Below are 5,708 nucleotides of genomic sequence, written 5' to 3' on the forward strand. Positions count from 1 at the left end.
TTTCTAACATGTGGTCCTTCAGTGGAAAACACAAAGTGTTTACAAAGCCCTTCTAACTTTGAGTTTCAAACTCCAAACTCTGTCTTCTCTAGAGTGGGTAGGAAATAAATTTCTATTCATCATTTTTAATCTTCTAGCTGTTTCTTTTCATCCGGTTCTTTGGAATCAACCCCTATGTCTGTGCTGCTTGGGAATAGATCATGGATTTGAGGAAATTTACATGTAGATTTTGGGGTAACTCCTCTATGACTCTTTTCTGAGGTATTATCTCTTCTTTTTCAGCTGCCCTAACAACCTGGAACTCCATGCTTTGACACTGAAAACTTAATTTTTTTAGCCGTGCTGACTAGAGGTCTTGGAAGTGCCCCCAAGGAAAACACATAAATATATTTTTCACCCAATGAGTTTCTGGTTTTTAGAGGGGATTCCCTTTAGTTTCTGTCTACTTCTATCCTCCATTTCCTCCAATGACTTCAAATATTTGTTTTACATATTTTGCCTAGAGTTTAAAACTGTTATCAAATAAATATGAGTTCAATAAAAGCCACTCTTACTGGAGAAAGAACCTTACTGGATTCTTATTCCTTTATGCAAAGTATTACAGTACTAAAATTGCTCTCATATTGGGGAAATGGGTGAAAAAAATTACTGAACCCCCGTCTAGGGGTTTCTTCCTAGTTGTCTATGTTTTTCATTTTCTTTTGAACTATTTTATAACAAAGTAGTAGAAAACAGATGACAATACAAATGGCTCTTATTTATAGCAGTGCAAACAGATTTTCTTGGGTAGAATTTAATAATTTATTACTTTTTGGATGGTGGCTACTTTTGCATTTATTTAAAATAGCTCTGCATTTGTGATTGTATGAGATATGTATTCTATGAATTCTCCTTTGAAATGATTGTAACATCTTAGTCTCCCATATTAATTGATACATTAAAAATATATTTGACATGTGTTCATTTTATATTTGCATGAGAAGCATCATTTTACCTTTGAAAAGTTATCTTAATGAGAGCCAAACCAGTGAAAAATTGCTCTTAACACAGCTACCTCTGAAACGCAGATCACTAAGTAGGGGCCAGGAAATTTAACTAAAGGCTCCTAGGTTGTAGACTAAGTCTAATTCTCACACATATACACGTGTACCACATTTTAAAATAGCTCTAAGTCACAGAGCCTGAGAAGCAGGGTCAAAGGAACACGATGTCCACGGAAGTCCCCACAGCAGCCTTCACAGAGGAGCAGAAGGAAATGGAAGATAAAGTGACCTGTCTGGAGAAAGCTGAAGAAGCAAAATTAAAAGTAAGATATCCTCATCTGGGACGAAAGCCTGGAGGTGCAGATTTCTTAAGGAAACAATTGCAAAAAGGGCAAAAATATTTTGATTCTGGTGATTACAACACGGCAAAAGCAAAAATGAAGAGCAAGCAGCTTCCTATCGCAGCCCCGGATAAGTCAGAGGTCACTGGTGACTGCATTCTCACTCCACAGGGCCTTCCTTAACGGAAACCAGCCTTTGTTGCCAGCAAGCTGGCTGGCTGATTAAAAAAGCTGACCTGCGTGAATCTTCTAATTCCCATTCTTTCTCCTTGACATGTTATTTGTCCTCTTTTTATTTCCTTTCACTAACTCATTTGAGACTGAAAGCTTTGCAGGTAGCAGTAGAGTTTGCTATTGTCAGGGGATATACTCGTGTAGAGTTTTGATTAGTTTAGCAGTGCACTGGTGAAAGGGACCTGTTACAGCAGAGTTTCTCAACTTTTTTATCTCACAGTAGACTTGAACCTAAAGTTAAACTTCTGCAAGATGCTTACATTATGTTGATCCAAAAAAAGAGTAAAAAATAAGAACATACTTACTGCACTTTGAACTTCTTTTGATAATAATTTAATTAACAATCTTTAACATTTTTCACAGCACCACTAAGATCCTCTCATGGCCCGCCAGTGTGCCACAGCACCCTGGTTGAAAATCACTGTGTTAGAACATCGTAAGTAATCTACTTGAAATAATTGTATATGTTACCTAACTCCCCGTGTAGTGCTGGGACCAACCGGGAACAAGCAAGTTAAACAATTTTAATGTTTTGGCTTTAATTACTTCATCTTAATTACAGCTTTGTATGTTACTCTTATGTAATGTACCTTCTGTTGCATTGATTTCTTCTGTATTTTCCTTTTGGATTTTGTAAAACAGAAGTTTAAGACCACAAGTTGGAAGGAGGTTACATATTTCAAACACAAATAGATGGAGCTCTGAAAGATTTGTATCTCTGTTCTTGACAGTGAATGGCCTCAAACATGTTTCAGCTTTAGCAGTAAAATTTTACTTGGGCAGTCTCCCCTGTGGTGTAACTTGTGCAACTCTAGTGCTTAGCAGCTCCAGTGAAGCTAGGATTCTTATTCTCTTCTTCTTCTTTTGCAGTTTCAAAGGACTGTTTGTTGTGGAGGATGTAACTGAAGTGTTCATGGACATCAACTGTTCAATTCACTTTTGTGCCATTTTTGTAAATACAAAAGTTTTGCACAACCTTTAAAAAATATATATTTTAAAGTAAATCACCACACAGCCTTTACTATACAGATCAACAAAGACTTTAAACAGGAAGACCTAAGGAAAGGTTAAGCTTATGGAAGATAAGTGAGGGCCATTTGGTCAAGTATCTCAGTGACCACACAAACATCACTCTTAATTTCCGTATATCTCCAAAGAAGAAAATCACATTGGATAGCTATCTTATGGCCTTAATCATCTACTGGGTAAATACCCAGCAAAGGTGTAGTATCTTGTTATCTTGAATTGTCTGCTTTAGCTTGTCAAAGCTGTAGCACAATTGTTTTATTTAGCATGACATTACACATGAAGGATGGTGGTCATATAATGTTATTTTTCCTTGTAATCACTGCATTAAATGGTCTTTGTAATTTATCTGTGGCCAACTAAATGACACATTTCAGAGACTTTGATTCATCAATAAAAGAACATGATGGTTTCCAAATATATTTTAAATATATCATTTTTTCAGCATATTTTCAGTAAATAGATGATTGAGGTTAAACATCTTATCTATCCAACTATCTAAAGCCAGAAAAATGAGGTTATTAACTGGTAAAACTATCTGTTAATGTCAACAAACACCGTGATATCCAGAAAGTTTTTGTCCTGAGACAGAAACAAGAATATATCTCTTGTCCCAAAATGACGGAATAAAAGAAGCAGCAAAGTTATTAGTCAGAAGCTACTTACATAATTTATAAAATAAAAACAAAATGCTCAGGCAGTTTTATAATTTTAGTTTCTCATAAGAATTAAAATAATAATAATATTAATTTAAAAGGCAGCCTTGGCTAAAATCTAAACAAGATATTCTGGGGTTTTTTTTGACTGCTTCAGAAATTAAAGAAAACGAAATAAACTACCTTTGGACTGGATGAAATGAATGTGAGAACAAGTATATATCTCTGAGATTTGGTCTAACTCCATATGTAAAGTAATTATTACTTGACTAACGTTAGTTAATAAAAGAATACTTAGCTCAATGATGATAGTATCTCATGAATCCATGATTATCAAGGTAGTTAATGTTTTCCTAAAGTTTGTTTGAAAAATAAATTAATAAATGAATGCTTAGAAAACTGACATGCTCAGACTTACAAGATCTCAGTTTATCATTTGCCTATTTTATAAAAAAGGAGTAGCTAAAAGGCATATATCACAATTAGCACTCCCAAAGAGATTCCTGCTGAATCATCTCCTGCTGAAAGCGATCAAAAGAGAAGTTCCACATAGAGAACTGCAGGGCCCAGGGTGGTTCATAAACCTAGTTATCTAAAACCACCTCAAAGCACTGGTATCAGATTGATTACTTTGACATTTGATTAAGGCAAACCAACCAGGCAATTAACTCAAATTAGAAGGCTGGCTGTTTTGACCATTTCCTCTGGGACTCAGGAGGTAGGTAGCTAAAGGTTCTTGGAGGCTTTCCTTATGGTGTGCTCAGATGGTGACAAATGTGGGAGGGACATGAGCAACAGTTGAACAGCTTAGCAGGGAGTGTCCTTCTCACTTCATGGATTGGCAAGGTGTTAGCTGTGAAAAAACAGAATCAGTGTTTTTCCTTTTCCAAACAAAAGCATTATCTGGAGTTTACAATCTGTCTTTATTTACCTTTTCCTGAAAAAAAGCTGTTGAAATATCCCTTAACTTCAGATATTCTAGAAAACTATAATAATAATAAAATATCCTGCCTTTTGCTAGTGCACAGCCATCAGGCAACTAGTCAGTGTAAGATAATATGAATGCTTAGATCTGTTTGTAGGGTTGCCAGAGTAAGCAAATAAAAATGCAGGACGCTCTGTTTAATGCAATTTCAGATAAACAATATTGTTTAGTATAACTATATCCCAAGCAATATGTGTTTGACAAAAATAATTGTTTTTAGCTCGGAATTAAGGAAACGTAGGCATGGAAAATGAAGCTTTATCTTAGGTACAAATGGCCTTCAGTTCCAGCCCAAGTAAAAAGGAGACGTATTTTACCTTGTTCCCCAGGGAAAATAGAAAGTAATTTCTTGGGAAAAATATCACCTTACTGGTGACAGGTAAGAAGAACCAGAGTTGATCACTCTTTCCTCAGGGAATAGCGGCTCTGTATCAATACGCTTCCAAGCATAGAGCAGGAATTGAAATAGGAGAGGGATCTCTTAGGACAGTAGTCGTCAAAGGTTTTTATTGCTGTGCTCCTTAAAAGAATATTTTCAAATGATGTGCTCCCTTGAATAAATGCCACTTTAAATTTTAGAACACTTTGGATTAGTTGCATTTCCGGCATGTTGGATGTAGTGTCCATGCTTTAGATTTTTGCTAACACCTCAGAGATTCATATTTAATTCATTCTAGTTATGGAAAATGTCCCGCATATGACAATTATGGCAAAACTAGTCCTCGTTATTATAAGCCAAATCTGAAAAAAAGTTTATATTTGAAAATTATATGTTACTGTGTCAATGACAACAACTTCTGAATTATAATTCTTAGATAAATAAAAAGGGAAGGAAGCCACATCATCCAGTATTATCAGAAGTTTGTCTTCTAAATGAAATGGTACGTATCCTTTTCATATTTCTTAATATTTCTTACCAAAATACATCGCCCTTTTTAACTTTTGTATCTATTTCACTTTTTGCTTTATTCTCAGGATCCATGTTTTTTTTTTCTTTGAGACAGAGTCTCACTTAGTTGCCCTTTGTAGAGTGCTGTGGCATCACAGCTCATAGCAACCTCAAATTCTTAGGCTCAAGTGATTCTCTTGCCTTAGGCTTCCAAGTAGCTGGACCTACCACAATGCCTAGCTATTTTTAGAGATGGGGGTCTGGATCCAGCTCAGGCTGGTCTCAAACTTGTAAGCTCAGGCAATCCATCTCCCTCAGCCTCCCAGAGTGATAGGATTAATTAGGACCCATCTTTTAAAGGCATACTTGTGAAAAGGTGCCTTTTTCGTTTTTATATGGCACAAAGTACCATAGTCAGATTTAGAATGAGTGAGACGTGGGTGCTGTCTGGAGGCACAGTGACCCCATTTATTGAATCCTACGTATGCAGATAGGGTTCAATTATAAAATAAGGGCATAGTCCAACAACTAAGTTCAACTACCTGAACTCCCAATAGATCTGGTACCCAAATGCTAGAACTGTAAGGTAGACTA

At 35.9% G+C, this 5,708-nt stretch overlaps 1 pseudogene; it reads left to right on the top strand.

Annotated features, from left to right (window-relative positions):
* The first annotated feature begins 1,207 nt into the window (after nt 1–1,207).
* LOC111721845 lies at nt 1,208–1,507 on the top strand (annotated as a pseudogene).
* The last annotated feature ends 4,201 nt before the right edge of the window (nt 1,508–5,708 follow it).

This window comes from Otolemur garnettii, unplaced genomic scaffold, assembly GCF_000181295.1.
Source record: "Otolemur garnettii isolate 467f Iridium unplaced genomic scaffold, OtoGar3 scaffold00005, whole genome shotgun sequence".
NCBI lineage: Eukaryota > Metazoa > Chordata > Mammalia > Primates > Galagidae > Otolemur > Otolemur garnettii.